General features: G+C 39.5%; 1 protein-coding gene across 5 annotated transcripts in view; it reads left to right on the top strand.

Moving 5' to 3' along the window:
* The window catches only part of SMYD3 (SET and MYND domain containing 3), a 780,787-nt gene that overhangs the window by 396,424 nt on the left and 365,479 nt on the right, over nt 1-18,884 (top strand). Inside the window, exons 1-2 of one of the 5 annotated variants that reach the window (XM_089311676.1) lie at nt 9,394-9,492; nt 11,117-11,251. The exons of 3 other annotated variants lie outside the window; for them this stretch is intronic. The gene's annotated coding sequence lies outside the window, so the exon portion shown is untranslated. Of the gene's footprint in view, nt 1-9,352; nt 9,493-11,116; nt 11,252-18,884 lie in introns of those variants that run through there. One more of the 5 variants, XM_089311675.1, reaches the window with a different exon arrangement.

Genomic DNA, 18,884 nt, shown 5'->3' with positions numbered 1-18,884 from the left:
GAGCAGGTCAAAGAAATTCGAAAACTGTAGGGAGAATTTAAACTAAAAAAAATTAAAAAAAAAAGTTTGATATGAAAATGTGAACTGACCAAAACACACTTTGCTTGTTCAGTTTAGGTTTTACTTTTTAAATCAGAGATGCTGAATATCATGAGAATACTTGTTTTAATGCTAATAATTTTTATAAATACTGTGTGTGAATATGTGAAGCGGGTGTTGGTCCTCAGAGTGTGGCGCTTAGAGTGGAGTGGGGATGGGACAGATGATATTGAGTACAACATCTGTGCAATTTGTAAATTTAGTCTCTTGGGCCGTAGTCACAGAATGAGGAAGATGAGTAAGACCCACATATTTTTATTCAGATAGATTTCATTATCTTGAGGAATATTTTTATTTTATAAAAGGTATTTTGCATTTTTGGAAGATATTGGAATAAAAATGTGTGTGTGTGTGTGTGTGTGTGTGTTGTGGAGATGGGAGAGTATATAAAGCCTAATTGGATTTCCTATAAAATTCAAGGTAATGATAATCTCCAAGAAGAATTTGGATACTAATTATTCTAAAATTTGGTATTCCAAATGCCTAAAAACCATCCCAAACTCAATATTAGAACAAAAATTTAATGGAAGTACATCTTAGTTGGTCTTAAAATGGAAAAATAAACCAATTAAACTTGTAATCATTACTTTGATCTAGGAACTAGCAGAGAAATAAATATCTGCACATCCTTAGAACTTCAGTTTCACTCTGTGACTTGGAGGAAAAATGAACCTAAGACTGTGGTTGCCAAAGTGGGTAATTAGTTGAACACTGCCTACTTTCACTGTCTTTGGATCTGGCCATTCTATTTAAGTTACAATGTGAGCCAAAGGGGGAGAAAAACAACCTAAACATTGGGAACTAGGAAGCCAACTGATACTTAAAAAACTTAATGAACCTTGAAAATTGCTACTCACCTAGTGAAAATAAGAGTACCACATAGAGTAGGTCGGAAAGAAAATAGTCTTTGATGCTTCCTGAGTTCTGGCAGCATTTCTTAGACAATAGAATCATTTGTGGTCTACTGAGAATCGGCTGTGTGCAGATGTGTATATATGAACTTTGGGGAGATACATCAAAAAGGAAAAATCTATATTGAGATTAAAGCATGTTGCTGAACCCATTGGGGGAAGAAAATGGGGAGTGACTTGGTTTCTTTTTGGAGTGATGAAAATGTTCTGGCATTAGATAGTGACAATGGATGCACAGCTTTGTGAATACACCAAAGACCACTGAATTGCACACTTTAAAAGAATAAATATTATGGTATATCCTCTCTCATCTATGTGACTTTCCTTTGCCATTGCAGATCTAGTCTTTTCTCTTACTAAGTTTCTAATATATAACAAAAGAAGATTGTACAAAAAGGAATACAGGCAATAGGAAATTAATTCTTTTAGAAATATTTTTTAAATTTAATTTTTAAGTCATTTTTAACAGATTCAATGTGTTTTGTAGATATAGTTAAGAACAGAAATTCATTCTTGTTAGCTGTCTATGGGTTTTTCCACAGGGTGTCTCAAGTGTTTGCCTGCCTGCTTTTTTCTTTTTTTTAAAAAAATTGTTTATTGGGGCCAGTGCTGTGGTACAGCAGGTTAACACCCTGGCCTGCAGTGCCAGCATCCCATATGGGTGCCGGTTCGAGACCCAGCTGCTCCACTTCCGATCCAGCTCTCTGCTATGGCCTGGGAAAGCAGTAGAAGATGGCCCAAGTCCTTGGGCCCCTGCATCTGCTTCGGAGACCCAGAAGAAGCTCCCGGCTCCTGGTTTCAGATCGGCACAGCTCCGGCTGTTGCAGCCAATTGGGGAGTGAACTAGTGGATGGAAGACCTCTCTCTCTGCCTCTCCTCTCTCTGTGTAACTCTGCCTTTCAAATAAATAAATAAATAAATAAATCTTTTTAAAAAAAATCTGTTTATTTATTTGAAAGGCAGAGTGATGGAGAGAGGGAGATCTTCCATTTACTGATTCACTCCCCAGATGACCTCAGTAGCCAGATCTGGGCCAGGCCAATGCCAGGAGCCTGCAACTCTATGCATGTCTCCTATGTGGGTGGCAGGGACCCCCATGTGGCCACCTTCTGTTGCTTTTCCAGGCACATTGGCATGGAGCTGGATTGAAGTGGAGCAGCTTGGTCTAGAATAGGTGCCCATGTGTGATGCCCAAGTCACAAATGGCGATTTGATCTGCTGTACTGCTGGCCCCTCTTTCAGTTTTCTAATCTGAGTGTGGTGGACTTGTGCTTTTGGAATTGAGTGAAGAATTTATTAAACTTTTGTTTTGCTGCAATTAAATATCTGAGGCTAAATAACTTTTTAAAGAAAAGAGGTCTGCATCAGGTGATGACCTTACTGGCAGAGTTCTCAGGTGGCACAAAGCATCACTTAGTGTATGTATTTATTTCTTTGGATTTTGCTCCCCCTTCTTATAAAGCAAGCAGTGCCCAATTATATACATTCCATCCTGATAACCTTATTTAATCCTAATTGCTTCCTAATGGTTCCACCTGTAAACACCATAATCAGATTGTGTTTCCACCCTATCGATACCTCATAATTTGGATTAAATTTCAAGATATGAACCCTTGGGGAGCACACTCAAACCATAGGAGTTAGCAATCTGAAAAATAGTGAGCTACTCCTTGCCTGGGCGGTGTTGCAGGAAACAAATCCAGATAGATCCACATAATTATCATAGTTGGTCTGAGGTTTACATCCCATAGGATATGCTATCAGTGGCTGTTAACTCCCATCTTGGCACTACGTTGAAATGATCATTTAGGAACCTGTGCAATTCCTGACCTATCAGAAAAGATTTCAAGACATGAAGGACAAATAATTGGTACTGATGATTCTGTGATCTAACAACAACCCCAGGTGCTGCGGTGACAGGCACTGCCAGATTTGGAAACAGTTTTCTTTCTTGTTTGTGTAAGCACAAAGGATTGTTTTAGAAAGCCTCACATTTACTGTGTATTATAATGCTACAAGTCTTTTAAAAACAGGACAAAAAACTTACTTTGAATGGTAAAGGACCAGATTGAGTTTGAACTAGATGACTGCTAGCAGTTCCTTCTCTTGCTTTATCTTGTGTTCTTTTATTTAATATTTCATTTGGGTTTGTATAAGGAAGGAATTTCGGCTGTGTATTTGTACTGTTTCTACATATATAATATATTTTTGTGACAATTGGCAGATTTGTTTTAATTAAGAAGCTTTAATGTGATTGATGTTGGGATCACTTATCATCTCTGCATTTTAAGCAAATTTATGCTTTTTGACCAACTGCTTCTACATTTATTAGCATGGACCTGAAATAAGATGACTTGAAGAATGTTACTAGAAGTGATAATTTTGTGGAAGAACTTAACACATGTCCCTAAGAAGGCTTATTTATGACCCTCTATCGTTTTAGAGTAGATATAAACTGTGCAAATTGGGATAGCTGCCAGAAGTTCAAAGTATAGGATTTAATTCATCAAAAGTTTTTTGAATTGCCTTCTGTTACTAGATACCATGTCATACTATAAAAGGATGAATGAGACAAGATCCCTATCCTAAGCAACTCATGGAGGAGTAATGAAGACAGACCTATTTTTTTTTTTTTTTCTGAAGATTCACATATTTATTTGAAAGGCAGAGTTACAGAGAGGGAAAGAGATCTTCCATCTCTTCATTTACTCCCTAAATGACTGCAAAACTCAGGGCTGCAGTAGGCTGACACCAGGAGCCAAGAAGTCCATCCTGGTCTCCCACGTGGGTGGAAGGGCCCATGGACTAGGGCCATCTTCCATTGTGTTCCCAGGTGCATGAACAGGGAGCTCTGTTGACAGCAGAACAGCAGGGACTCAAGCCTGGGCTCCTGTGGGCTGCTGCTGTTTCAGGTAGTGGCTCAACCTACTGCACCACAGTCTTGGCCTGAGACAGACCTAAGAACAAGGGTTTGGAATGAAAAACTTTGTTATGTGATTGACCCACTATAGTTATTTATCATATCATATCATAACAGAAGAGCTGCATTTTAAATTTTAATGAGCACATGAGAATCCTAAATAATAATACTTTTCTTGAATTGAAATATTAACGTAGGAGGTTAGAGAAGCCCTTATGCATTTTGAGCCCTTACCATCTTCTTCAGCAGTAAGCGAGAGACCCAGCAGCAGCCCCTGCAGCATATGTGCTAAACGTTCTGTGTGGTTTGACTGTGAATATGTTCTGAGGGTGTAATTTTTGATTGGTGTAATGTGCAAGCAGGCATCCTTTAGAAGTAGCTGTTGTTCAGTGCTTGAGTAGAAATTAAAAATGAGTCCTTAAAAGGAAGTATGGGGAGAAGAAAATTTGGTAAGCCAATTTTAATTGCATATAAGAATCAGATGATCTTATGTCTCCTGTTTAAAGACACTGCTTATATTGAAATGCCATTTGAGAATAAATCAGTAGTTCTTAACTTCCTTTGGCTCACAGATTCTTTTGAGAAACTTTTTATGTATGTATATTCATGTGTGTGTGTGTGTATAAGCATACAAAAAATTTAAAAGCTAAGTATATATGTGTAAGTATATATACATACATATAAAATTTGTATATTATTTCAAAAGGTTCATGAATCTCAAAGCACATTGGTGGAATCATTAGGGTTGTATAAATAGTATTGCTAATTTATATTATGAAAATTCTGGGTACAAAATTTAAGTATTGACTATAAAATTTATAAGTAAATGATCTTGCCAATAAATGTTTAAATGTCTTAGATAAAAAGCCTCATTTTCAATTCTATCTTAGTGAAACTTAGGTTGGAGTGTACTTCTGGAATTTTATTCATAAAAGAGTATTTGCAAGTAAAGTCTAATTCTCCTGAAATGTCCATCACATGTCACTTCCAGAAAAAAATATGTTAGGAAATAAAAACATCTTTCTAAATGTAATATAGCAAGTCAAAAAGTGAGCTGACATGCATATGTAGCTAGGTAGGAGATGTGGTTTGTTGAGGAAGATTAAAATGTCATTTTATCTGAAGGTTCACTAGTCATTTCCCCAGGGCTGTCTTTGCTTATGCATGGAAATGGGTTCTTCTGGTTCAAATATAATTCATGTTTAATTAGTTGGCCATACAAGAGTATGTTCTTTTTGAAGTACTTTTAGCCTATAGATGTCAATGGTTTAATTACGGAGTTTTACCTTGAAAACTTAAGGTATAATTTTAATTACACCAGACATAGCAGTGTCAACTATTAATCCAATAGTGAGATGTTTTCAAGCATAATTTTAACAGCAGCCTGAGTTTGTTGCACTAGCTTCTTTTCTTTTTATGAAGTATGTTCATGAAAGCGAGAATAAATTTAATTTCCCATAACAGAATGTTTCTCCTGTGCTGCTTCTCAGAAAAGCCACACTCCTCCCTCAGTACTATCAACCAATTTTGATGACCACAATCAAAAATCATAGTGTTAGTGAGTTAAGCAGTTTTAACAGATGGGTCTCCTCAGGCCCTTCTTTTTATGTAAATTGTTAACTAAAAAACAAACAAACAAAAAAACTACATTGAATATAGAAGGAACAATGAGATATTTCAAAAAGATAATAAATTTATTTACACTTAGACCTTTTGAAAATACCCCTTTTTTGGCTGGCGCCACGGCTCACTAGGCTAATCCTCTGCCCACGACACCTGTACCCCAGGTTCTAGTCCTGGTTGGGGCACCAGATTCTGTCCCAGTTGCTCCTCTTCCAGTCCAGCTCTCTGCTGTGGCCCGGGAAGGCAGTGGAGGATGGCCCAAGTGCTTGGGCCCTGTACCTGCGTGGGAGACCAGGAGGAAGCACCTGGCTCCTGGCTTCGGATTCACCTGACTCCTGGCTTCAGATTGGCACAGTGTGCCGGCTGTAGCAGCCATTTGGGGGGTGAACCAACAGAAGGAAGACCTTTCTCTCTGAATCTCTCTCTCTCACTGTCTAACTCTGCCTGTCAAAAAAAATTTTTTTTTTGTAAGTTAGACGTAGATTTTACCATCTTAATGTTTTTAAGTGTACAGTTCAGTAGTGTTAAGTGCATTTCAGCTGTTGTGTAACAATCTCTAGATCTCTAGAACTCTTCTCATTTTGCAGTTGGTGTGTCTATACCTATTAAACAAGTCACCATTCTCTCTTCCCTCAGAGGTAGAGTCTACAAAATTGTTTTGTCTGGAAGGCAGCTGCAAGACTCAAAATTCAATAAATTTGTAGCAGACTAATTTTTAAGTTGATAGTTAATTGTTAAGTTGATAATTTTTTATGGCCTGCAAGTTGGTGTTTTAAATATCCAGATGACCATTGGCAGAAAAAAGGTTCCCTACCCTGGCAGTGAATTTGACAACTCTAGGTATCTCATATAATTGGAATCCTATTATTTCTCTTGTGAGGACTGCCTTATTTCACTTAGCATAATATCCTCACGGCTCATCCATGTGTGTAGCACATGTCAGAATTTCTTTCCTTTTTAAAGTTGAGTAATATTTTCATTGTTAGCATGTACCATATTTTATTTAACCTTTGATCCATCAGTGGACACGGTGTTGCTTGTACCTCTTGGCTGATGCGAAGAATGCTGCTGTATACCTTAGTGTACAACAATCTGTTTGGGAATTCGGTTTCAACTCTTGTGTAAATGTTCCCAGAAGTAGGATTGTATATTACATGGTAATTTTTAAAAAGATTTTTTTAAAGAACTACCATATTGTTTGCCATAGTGGCTGTGCCTTTTATGTTTATACCATCAGTACACAAAGGTTCCAGTTTCTCCTCATCCTCAACATTTGTGATTGTTCACTGAAAATGGCCATCCTGGTGAAGCAGTGCCTCTTTGTGAACTTGATTTGCATTTCCTGAATGGCTAAGGATGTTGAGCATCTTCTTGTGATTGATGGCAATTTGTAATTCTTCTTTGGAGAAACATCTGTTCAAGTTTTTTCCTAGTTTTAAAACTGGCTGTTTGCTTTTTGTTGTTGAGGGCTAGAATTCTTTATATATTTTGGATATCATCCCTTTATCAGCTACATAATTTAAATATTTCCTACCATTCTGTGGGTTTTTGTAAGATATTTTATTTATTTGAAAGACAGAGTTAGAGGGTGGAAGCGAGAGAGATAGGTCTTCCATCTGCTTATTCACTCCCCATGTGGCCACAACGGCTGGCCAGCACTGTGCCAGGACAAAGCCAGGAGTCTGGAGCTTCTTCTGGATCTCCCACATAGGTGCAGGGGCCCAAGTATTTGAGCCATCTTCTGTTGTTTGCTCAGACAAGTCAGCAGGGAGCTGGATCTGAAGTGAGCAGCTGGGACGCAAAGCAGCACCCATTTGAGATGCCAGCCCTGTAGGCAGAGGGTTAACCTTCTGTGTCACATTGCCAGCCCCTGGGGATGCAGGAATCTTAATCACAGTGACAACGGATCCTGTGGGTTGCTTGCTTTTCCACTTGTTTATTTTGTTTTTGATGATGGAGGTTTTAAATTCTGCTGTAGTCCAATTTGTATGTTTTTGCTACCCATAGTTTTGTGCTATATCCAAGAAATCATTGCCAAATTCAGTTTCAGGAAGCTTTCCCCTTATGTTTTCTTCTAAGAATTTTACGGTTTTGGTATTGGATCCCTTTGTAGGTAAATTTTTTTATGTAGTGTACGTTAAGAGTATAGTTTTACTTTTTTTTTTTTTTTGGCTATCCAGTTTTGCCACAAAGATTCTTTGCTCATTGAATGGCCTTGGCACCCTTGCTGAAAATCATTTGACCATATGTGCATGATTCATTTGTGAGCTCTTTGTTCTTTTTCTTTAATCTTTATGTCTGTCTTTATAACAGTGCCACACTGTTTTAATTAATGTGACTTTGTAATAAATTTTCAACTCACAAAGTAAGAGACCATGAACTTTGTTATTTTTGAAAAAAAATTTGGGTACTAGAAATCTTTTGAGTTTTAGCATGGACTTTGCTGTTTCTGTGAAAAATACTGTTGTGATTTTGGTAAGAATTTTGTGGATCACATTGGGTAGTATTGAAATCTTAATGATACTGTTTTCTAATCCATGTGCCTGGGATGTCTTTTCATAGCCCAATTGAAATAAAAATAAATTCAGAACTTGAAATTTAATACTGATGAATGTAGTCTTGCCTGTTTAGGCCTGTCTTATGATAAATTTACTATGATATAAAACCTTCCATTTTCATCAGTTTGGTAGAGCAGGCTGGTCAGCGGGTGATAGGTAAAATTTCAGGTGCTCAAAGTTCTGTCTGACTGAAAGCTTCAGCTTTCCTCTTCCCAGTGATCGATTGATTGATTGGGTGTTAACAGGCTGATCCTTTATTTCAGCAGACTTTTTTTTGACAAGCAGAGTTAGACAGTGAGAGAGACAGAGAGAAAGGTCTTCCTTTTTCCGTTGGTTCACCCCCCAAGTGGCTGCTAGAGCCGGTGCGTTGTGGCCAGTACGCGCCGATCTGAAGCCAGAAGCCAGGTGCTTTTCCTGGTCTCCCAGGCGGGTGCAGGGCCCAAGGACTTGGGCCATCCTCCACTGCACTCCCAGGCCACAGCAGAGAGCTGGACTGGAAGAGGGGCAACCAGGACAGAATCCAGCGCCCCGACCGGGACTAGAACCCCGTGTGCCAGCACCACAGGTGGAGGATTAGCCTAGTGAGCCGCAGCGCTGGCCATCAGCAGACATTTTCTAAGCAGTCACTTAGTCAACATAGTACTTTGTTAGATACTTCTGGGAGTTAGTTGTTAAATAAGACAAGATCTTTATTCTCATTTAATAGAAATGGGGCAATGCAGACAAGTACCTGTAGTACTAATCATGATAAAATAAGCATCATTCTAAAGATAAACCTGGATACAGAGAGAATGCAAAGGAAGGAGTAAGTAGTTACGACTGTAAGGATTGGAAACAGCTTCATGAAAATGGTAGGACATGTGCCAAGCAAAGTGAATTGTAAATTTCTTTTATTTTTTTTATTTTTTGACAGGCAGAGTGGACAGTGAGAGAGAGAGAGAGACAGAGAGAAAGGTCTTCCTTTTGCCGTTGGTTCACCCTCCAATGGCCGCCGCGGCCGGTGCGCTGCGGCCGGCGCATTGCGCTGATCTGAAGCCAGGAGCCAGTTGCTTCTTCTGGTCTCCCATGCAAGTGCAGGGCCCAAGGACTTGGGCCATCCTCCGCTGCACTCCCAGGCCACAGCAGAGAGCTGGCCTGGAAGAGGGGCAACCAGGACAGAATCCAGCGCCCCGACCGGGACTAGAACCCAGTGTGCTGGCGCTGCAGGTGGAGGATTAGCCTATTGAGCCACGGCACCGGCCTGATGAATTGTAAATTTCAGTGGTCACAGGTGGAAGGACTAAGAAAACTATATGAATCAAACCTGAGAACCCACTGATTTACTTCTAGTCCTTGGAACACAGTGTGAGTTGACTCCCTTGTGGTATAAGGGACTGGGAAGGTAAGACAAGATTTGATTGTGGGGTTTCTTGGATGCTCTGATATGAAGTTTGTACTTCATTCTATAGTAAATAAAGAACTGTTTAAAAGTTTCCAAGGTGAATAACATGACTGTGGTAATTTAGGAAGATAATTCTGGTAATGGAATAAAAGAGAGGACTAGAGAGATGGAACCCAACCATCAAGCCAGTGTAATAGTTCAGGCAGGAAAGATGGAAATGCAAAATTGGTCTCTTACAGAAAGGTCAGAACTGTCTGAAGTGCAGTGAGTGGCACATAACTACTGCTTTTAATCCAAATGGCATTTACTTCTTGTGATTAGGAAGGTGTTAACATTCTCTGTTTTATGAGGAAAGTAAAAATTGGATTTGTGAAAACAAAAATGCACTGTTTCCACTTAGGTTTTTCTAGCTTCCTTTTAGATAATAAATATAGATTATAATTTTTGAGTAATATGGCTTTTTATTTTAAAAGGGCAATCACTCTATAAGAATCACGCCATAACTGTCAGTACATTTTTTGCATAAATGGTCTTCCTACTGGAGGCGGTCATTTGCATTATCTTTTTAATTAAAAAATTTTTGGTTTTCAGGGCTGGGAGTAGAGTGGGCACAGTCCTTGTATGAGCTCAGTTGAGAAAATTTTCATAACATTTTTAGTAACACTGAAGTACAGAGTTCTAGGAACTTCATGAAAGGTCAGACAATCCTAAATATTTTTTGGTGATTGTTTTGTCTTATATATTAAGGATTAAAGTCTTAAGTTTTAAACTGTAGTCTTGTCACAGTGAAGCGCTGCATCCGTTCATGACTGTGATTAATTCTGTGATTCTAGAAGAACACACAGGTCACTCTGCTAATTACTTGCTGTGGTTGCTTGCCCCTGGAGTACCTGTTTTCTGGAAACGCTTTCCTCTTTGACAATTTAAACTCATTCTAAAATTATGAAATCACTAATGTTAGTTTTATATTGTTCCTTCAATATAAATAGAAGTAAACTTTGCTGCAATTGTGTGTTTGACTTATAGAACCATGCTTGAAAAATATTCAGAGGTGAGTGTTGTGGCGTAGTAGTTAAGGTTCTGCTTGGAATACCCCCATTCTATAGCAGAGTGCTTGAGTTTGTGTACCACCTCAGTTTCCCGTCCAGGGTCCAGCTAATGAGCACACTGGGAAGCAGTAGGTGCTGGCTCAAGTAATTGGGTCCTTGCCTACCTTGTGGGAGACCCAGACTGAGTTCTGAGCCTAACCAGAGCTGTTTTGGGCATGCAGACATTGAGAGCATAAATGATCGGATGAAGATATCTCTGTCTCTGTCACTGTGCCATTCAAGTAAGAAAATATTTGAGGGAATTCAGTGAATGACATGCTAAATATTTTCTGCTATGGGGTCATGATTATTTTTATGTAAAAAATTAATACACTCCTTGCCTTATTGGCAGACAGGTACTGTGGAATTGTTATTTCTACTTTCATTATTAAAAAAAGAGAAAATGTGTTCAGAACTTTCTCAAGTCTGGAGAAATTTTTCATGTTATGTGAACAGATGAATCCTTTCCATGGCAGCCTTTTTTATGTAGCCTTTAGTGAGTCCCTTGACACATTTTATTTTCCTTATGTGCACAGGTACTTTGTTCAGGTTTGATTAAACTGCAAAATAATAGCTGCAGCCTGTCTTCATTCCCTTTGGTCTATTTTGAGCAGACAACATGCAGCCACAGATGCTGTGAGTGGAAAGGAAGTAGTGCTGTATGTCAAAAGGTGAGTCCCTCAGAGATGGCTTGATCAAATGAGAAAATATGAAATATCAGTTTTGAAAGTTGAAATCTACCACTCTGTGCTCTGTTCTTAATTTTCATTTGTACAGCATTGATGAATAACTTTGCTTTTTTATCATGGAGCGTTTAGGTGCAAGCCTTTCTTTATTTTAAAGGTGTTAAGTCAAATTACCTGTTAAAGTTTTCATGACCCCGAAATTGAACTGTTCAGAAATCAGGTACAATAATACATTAGTTTTAAAAGGCTATATATTTTGTAAAAATTTTAGCTTCCAGAAAAATGGGGAGGAAGACACAGATTTCTTGTGTGTGGCTTGCCCCTTGATTATTTTTCATCTTAGAAAAGGATCTTTGTGGGCAAGAATAGGATCAACAATGTAGCTACTTATCTAGACATTCCCTTCATGTACTGATAGTGTCTGAACTTAACTAAGGCTCTGCTGCAATGATTATGGGATAAACTTTCAAGTTAGATTGCCTAAGCCTGGGTGCTAGATCCTCTGCTCGCTGGCTATACCAACAACTTTCCTTCCTTCCTTCCTTCCTTCCTTCCTTCCTTCCTTCCTTCCTTCCTTCCTTCCTTCCTTCCTTCCTTCCTTCCTTCCTTTCTTCTTATTTGACAGGTAGAGTTAGACAGTGAGAGAGACAGAGAGAAAAGTCTTCCTTCCATTGGTTCACTCCCCAAATGGCTGCTACGGCCAGAGCTGTGCCCATCTGAAGCGAGGAGCCAGATGCTTCCTCCTGGTCTCCCATGCGGGTGCAGGGGCCCAAGCACTTGGGCCATCCTCCACTGCCCTCCTGGGCCACAGCAGAGAGCTGGACTGGAAGAGGAGCAACTGGGACTAGAACCTGCTGCGCATATGGGATACCAGCATGGCAGGGGGAGGATTAACCAACTGAGCTACGGTGCTGGCCCCATCAACAACTTTCATAATACTTCTAAATCCCAATTTGTTCAACTACCAAAGGGGATTAGTAATATATGCCTCACAGGCTTTTGTAGTAAGAGTTAAATAAATTCCATGATGTAAAGCCTTATCAATGTTTCTGACCCATAGAAAGCTTTTGTAAGTGATGGACGCTGTTGCTCATTTTCTGCAAACTTGTATTGGCCACCTACTGTGTTTCAGGCACTAGTATGTATAATAAAAAAGCAAGTGTTCCTGTCCTCGCAGAGATTATATTGTATTGATGGGAGGCAACGATAACCAAAATAAATAAATAAATAAATAAATAAATAAATAAAAGCTATAAATTGACAAGGCAGTAAGAGAAAATTGAGCACCGTAATCAAGTACTGCGAGTGGGGGTGAAGGAATTGGGGCAATTTGCAGTTTTACACTGTAAGTCACTTTAAGCCTCATTGAGAAAATGACATTTGAACGACTTGGAGATATTTGGTTGCTAATGTTATTAATTCTACCAAAAACGATTTTGTTCTGTGCCTATGTTTCTGCCTTTGCCATATGTTGTAAAACTTGGTAATAAAAAGAAATGAGGGCCAGTGCCATGGCTCACTTGGTTAATCCTCCACCTGCGGCGCCAGCATCCCATTTGGGTGCCGGATTCTAGTCCCGGTTGCTCCTCTTCCAGTCCAGCTCTCTGCTGTGGCCTGGGATAGCAGTGGAGGATGGCCCCTGCACCTGCATGGTATACCAGGAAGAAGTGCCTGGCTCCTGGCTTCGGATCGGTGTAGCGCTGGTTGTAGCGGCCATTTTGGGGGTGAACCAAAGGAAGGAAGACCTTTCTCTCTGTCTCTCCCTCTCACTCTCTATAACTCTACCTGTCCAATAAATTTTTAAAAATGAATACTTAATAGTAATAATTAAAATTTGGCATGGATAGAAGAAGATATAATGAACTATGTGGATACCCACTTTAGCCATGTCACCTCTTCTTTTCATATTTCACTGTGCCCCACTGCATTGAGTTTAGGGATTAGACCAGTTTAGAACTTAGTTTTTTCTTTTAGATTGTAATTTGTTTATTATATTTGAGAGATGCAGGGAGAGAGAGTGAGTGAGCAAGAGCTCCCAATCACTGGTTCACTCCCCAAATGCCCAGGAGCTGAGAACTGAATTCAGGTCTCCCATATGGGTGACAGGGATCCAACTAGTTGAGCCATCAGCACTGCCTCCCAGGGTGTGCATCAGCAGGAAGCTGGAATTGGGAGCAGAGCTGGGACTTGGATCCAAGCACTCCATTATGGGATGTGGACATACCAAGTGGCAGCTTAAGTGCTGCCCCAAATACCCACTCAAGAATTTAGTTCTTTACAAACAAAAGGATTTCTAATGGTCTTTTGTCAATTTTATCCACATTTTCAATGTAATATTATTCCATTGCAACATCTTTATTTCTGAAACTGCTTGCACTCCTCTCAGTCATTGTTGACAGGAAAGCTGTTTCCTTCTCTGTCAGTGAGAACGAGTCAGGTGTTTGTGCAGACTGAGTGTGGTGCTGCTCCTGGCTCAGGTGGGTGAGGGCTGTGCTGTGTTGTTGCCCCTTTCAGTGACTGAACTTGCCCTTTCGGTGACTAATATTTCCCTAATCTGCTAATATTTTCGTCTCCTAGTCATGAGCTGCCGATGCTTCTGTTTCCATGTTAGCTTCACCTTCTGATAATCCTGCCCTCTGCCTGTCTGCAGTTTGAGGCCCCCTCTCCATAATATTTACATATTTTGCAGTAACCACTTTTTAATAGTCTAAGAATAGACCAGACAATTTTGAAAAGGGTGAGATATAGAAAGATAATCTAACAGAAATCAATATTTATTGTAGTATTGTTACAAATATGGAAGAAAGTAACACATAAGGAAGAGCCTAGGTACATAGCCATGAACAAATGGAAACTTGATACATATGGCATTATATTGTTTTTTTTTAACTTTTATTTAATAAATGTAAATTTCCAAAGTACAACTTTTGGATTATAGTGGCTTTTTGCCCCCATAACCTCCCTCCCACCCGCAACCATCCCATCTCCCGCTCCCTCTCCCATCCCATTCTTCATCAAGATTCATTTTAAATTATCTTTATATACAGAAGATCAATTTAGTATATACTGTACATTCAAAATTTTTCTTCTAGCTATTCTGAAATACCAATGAAGTACTGTTAACTATAGTCACCCCACTGTACTTCAGAAAACTATACTTTATTTCTCCTGAATTTTTTTTACCCTGTCACCAATATCTCTCTCTCCCCCACTCTCCTTCTCTCTCCTCCCTGTCTTTTCAGCCTCTAATGATTGCTATTCTGCTTTCTACTTCTGTGAGATCAGCTTAGTCCCCACATAGGAGTGAGAACAAGTGGTATTTGTCTTTCTGTGCCTGCTTATTTCACTTACCATAATGTCCTCCAGGCTCATTCAAGTTGTTGCAGATGACAGGGTTTCATTCTTTTTTTTTCTCTTTCTCTTTTTAAACTTTTATTTAATAAATATAAATTTAAAAGTACAATTTTTGTATTATAGCTGCTTTTCCCCCCCATAACCTCCCTCCCATCAGCAACCATCCCATCTCTCACTCCCTCTCACATTCTGTTCTTCATCAAGATTCATTTTCAATTATCTTTTTATACAGAAGATCAACTTAGTATATACTAAGTAAAGATTTCAACAGTTTGCACCCACACAGAAACACAAAGTATAAAGTACTGTTTGAGTACTAGTTGTACCGTTAATTCTCATAGTATAACACATTAAGAACAGAGATCCTACATGGGGAGTAAGTGCACAGTGTCTCCTGTTGTTGATTTAACAATTGGCACTCTTATTTATGACGTCAGTAATCACCTGAGGCTCTTGGCATGATACATGCTGATGTGTTGGTAACTTAAACACAATGGTTTGTTGATATGTTTTGCTGTAAAGGTAAACAACTCTTGGTTCATTTCCAAAAAACAAAAAACAAAAAACAAAGTGTAATTTAACCTCAGTTTACATTTTTTAATGAAGTTACATTTCTTGCAATTTACTGTATATTAAACTCTGCAAGAAATACTTGTGTCTATAAGCAAAATGGAGTCAGGCTAGATTGAGAGAAATTTTTAAAAAATATTTATATTTATTTATTTGAAATGCAGTGTTAGAGAGAGAGATCTTCCATCTGCTGGTTCATTCCTCAGATGGCCACAACAGCCAGGACTGGGTCAGGCCGAAGCCAGGAGCTTCACCTGAGTCTCCCACACTGGGGGCAGGGGCCCAAGTACTTGGCCATCTTCTGTTGCCTTCCCAGGTGCATTAGCAGGGAGCTAGATCAAAAGTGGAGCAGCCAGGACTGGTGCTCATGTGCGATGCTGGTGTTGCAGGCGACCGCTCTACCCGCCATGCCCCAGCACCGGTCCCAAATTGAAATAATTTTAAACAGATTTTTTTTTTCATCTACCGTAAAGTCTTGAACAGATTCATAGGATGCAGAATAATTCTTTGTTGCATGTCCTGTCTACCAGGCCAGACTCCATTTTACCAAATGCCATTTTAACAATTAAAACACCATTTAGGCCTCTGCTACCATCTGGCACCAACTCCAAAAGCCACTGATGTGGAGCTCATCTGCCCTGCTTGTGCTGCCTGGATTCCTCTCAAGCTGCAGCGCCCTGTTGCTTCACCATTAACTTGGCGCTGCTCTGAGTCGCTTAAATGAACTCCTCTGTGCTCTGGAATTTTTCTGCTTGAAGCAGTTTCCAGATGTTGACTGATCATTTCTGGAGATACTGAAATACTTCTTAGGTGGCTTCTAGTTCTTCAGTCCCTTCACGTAAATCTTACAGATTCCTCAAAGGTGGTTATGTATAAAAGGGATACAACGGATAGGTTGTTGTTACTTTTTTATTATCGTTTAGATTACAGAATTGTTTTTTCCTGTTGTTATAATTGGGGTCTTATTGGTGGATTGTTTTTCTCTGTTGTCATCTGAACTTTGTAATTATATACTAGTGTTTTCCTACTGTTCAGAATCCCTGTCACCACTTCTAATCATGATCACACCACTGTTGGAGTTGCCATTGCTTTTCTCTCCTTTGCTCCTCTTAGCTTTACCAAAGTGCCTTCTTTTAGGTCCCCACTCTTACCAATGTCTGTCTTCCCTTCCAACTTGTCATAGTCTTCAACTAAATGTTTTAAATAGTTTATTCAGTAGACTCATCTTTAGTATTAAATAAATTTTTTTTTATTTTTTTTATTTTTTTATTTTTTGACAGGCAGAGTGGACAGTGAGAGAGAGAGACAGAGAGAGAAAGGTCTTCCTTTGCCGTTGGTTCACTCTCCAATGGCCGCCGCTGCAGCCGGCGCACCGCGCTGATCCGATGGCAGGAGCCAGGAGCCAGGTGCTTTTCCTGGTCTCCCATGGGGTGCAGGGCCCAAGCACCTGGGCCATCCTCCACTGCACTCCCTGGCCATAGCAGAGAGCTGGCCTGGAAGAGGGGCAACCGGGATAGAATCCGGCGCCCCGACCGGGACTAGAACCCGGTGTGCCGGCGCCGCAAGGTGGAGGATTAGCCTATTGAGCCACGGCGCTGGCCAGTATTAAATAAATTTTTTAAAATGTGTTTATTCTTTTTTTGTCTGTCTACTCCAGAATCAAGAAATATCTGAAAGACCAATTTATAGAAAATCCAGGTTTCATTTTTGTAGAAACCTGTTGTCAATAGTATGGTTACCACATTTACCATGTATGTATTCCAGTTAAACTTTATCTAAGGAAATTAATTTGGTACGACAGGTGATAAAGAGCCAGTATCTATTGTTGGGATAAGAGTAAAATGGTGAATGTTGAGTTCTAATGTCTTGAATAGTATTTATTATGCAGTTTTTTTTTTATTGAAAGTGGTTGTAACATCTACTTCTGTATATAGAGTAGTAAGGAAAATCATTCAAGGTTTTAAATATGCTAGCATCTGCATCTTTACCAATTACCATAAAGTTCCATAATCGTCGAAACATCAGGAATTCATTAAGGGAAGTATGATTAGATTTTGTTTTAGGTAGAAGCTTGCTCTGTTACAGTGTCATAGGTGGCCTAAGGTGAGGCCTGTCCAGATCTTTATGTATCACCATAAGGCATATTCAAGGTCCATGTGTCACACATGTTTGCTTTTTGTCTCAAATTATGCTATCTGGGTTTCATTCTGGCTCCTGAGGCACCTGCCTTATATTTTAGTTAGTTTTTTTCTTATCCATCTATCCCGTTGAATCTATTTTTGTGTACTTAAGTTACCCAGCGCAATCTTAAACTTAATAGGTAGCTAATATATGTTCGGAAGTAGACTTTACTTAAACTTCACTTCTTATTTGAGATCATCTTTGGATTTTATATTATTTTTTCAGTTACCTTCACAAGACTTTTAGACGGTGATTTAATGTATTTTTTTATTTAAAAAAAATTAGGGAAGCGGGGGGGGGGGGAGAGAGAGAGAGAGAGATGTCCCATCCATTGATTCACTCCCCAATTACTGGTGATGGCTGTGTCTTAAGAAGCCAGGAGCCAGGAGCCCAGTCCAGGTTTCCTATGTGCATGGCGAAAGTCCAGTTACTTGAGCTATCATTGCTGCCTCCCAGGATTTGCATTGGTGGGAAGCTGGAGTTGCCAATCAACCCAGTTATTCTGATGTGGGATATGGGTGTTTTAATACTAGGCCAACCACCTGCCCCATCTTTCCTACAAAACAAGATTTTTTTACTTGAAAGGTGAGGGTAGTGAGGAGGTAGTGGATCTACTGGCTCATTCCACAAAGGCTGTAACAGTCATGGCTGGGCCAGGCTGAAGCCAGGAGCCAGGAATTCCATCTAGGTTTCCCATATGGATGGCAGGGACTCAAGTACTTGAGCCATCATCTGCTGCCTTCCCAGGTGCGTGAGCAGGAAGCTGGGTGGAAAGCAGGGCATCTGGAACTCACACTGGCACTGTAACACAGGAAACCAGCATTGCAAGTGGGAGCTTAATCTTTACTCTGTGTGATAGTGCTACCCACTTCATCTTTTTTTCTGTGTAAACTCATAGAATTAAAGATTTCTCTTGCTGGAAGTGACTTTAAGAAGTCACTTTGGCAAATTGTACATTTAACAGATGAGGAAACAAACCTAGAGAGTTTAGGTGACTTACCTCCAATAAATAACCAGTTAGTACTGAGTCTAGAATATGGACTGAGGAACTTTCAAAGAGATTGCTTATTAATTTTAAAAGCTGTTGCTTCTTGATTATGTTAGTAAGAGGATACTTCTTAATTCAATAAATATGATTGGTCATTCATGAAGTATGAGATTAAATATTGGTAGTGAGTATATACAAAGACCTTTTATTGAGAAAATGCTCTTAAATAGGTGATGTAGTTTTCGATGAGTGGAATAACAGGATAGTGACAGGGATGGCAGAGCTGAAATGCTTGAAGCATTGACAGTAAGGAGGGCTGATGGCAGCAGATGGAGAACTAGTCCCATCTTTTCAGGCTGGGGCTCCTGTTAGTTTGATAGTTGTTATATAAAATTGTACACTTCTCAGAAAAACAACCGAGAAAATTTGATAGCATATATTCCTTTGTAATGTTTTAGTTAGACTTAGTATGCTACCTGATATAAAACAATGGAAGTATGTAATACAGTTTTAATAGCTTCAGCT

Source organism: Oryctolagus cuniculus, chromosome 13 (genome assembly GCF_051225735.1).
Source record: "Oryctolagus cuniculus isolate XC-2025 breed Fujian yellow rabbit chromosome 13, ASM5122573v1, whole genome shotgun sequence".
NCBI classification, from domain to species: Eukaryota; Metazoa; Chordata; class Mammalia; order Lagomorpha; family Leporidae; genus Oryctolagus; species Oryctolagus cuniculus.
The sequence above is the reverse complement of the archived record's forward strand: the minus strand, read 5'-3'. Positions and strand labels throughout refer to the sequence as shown.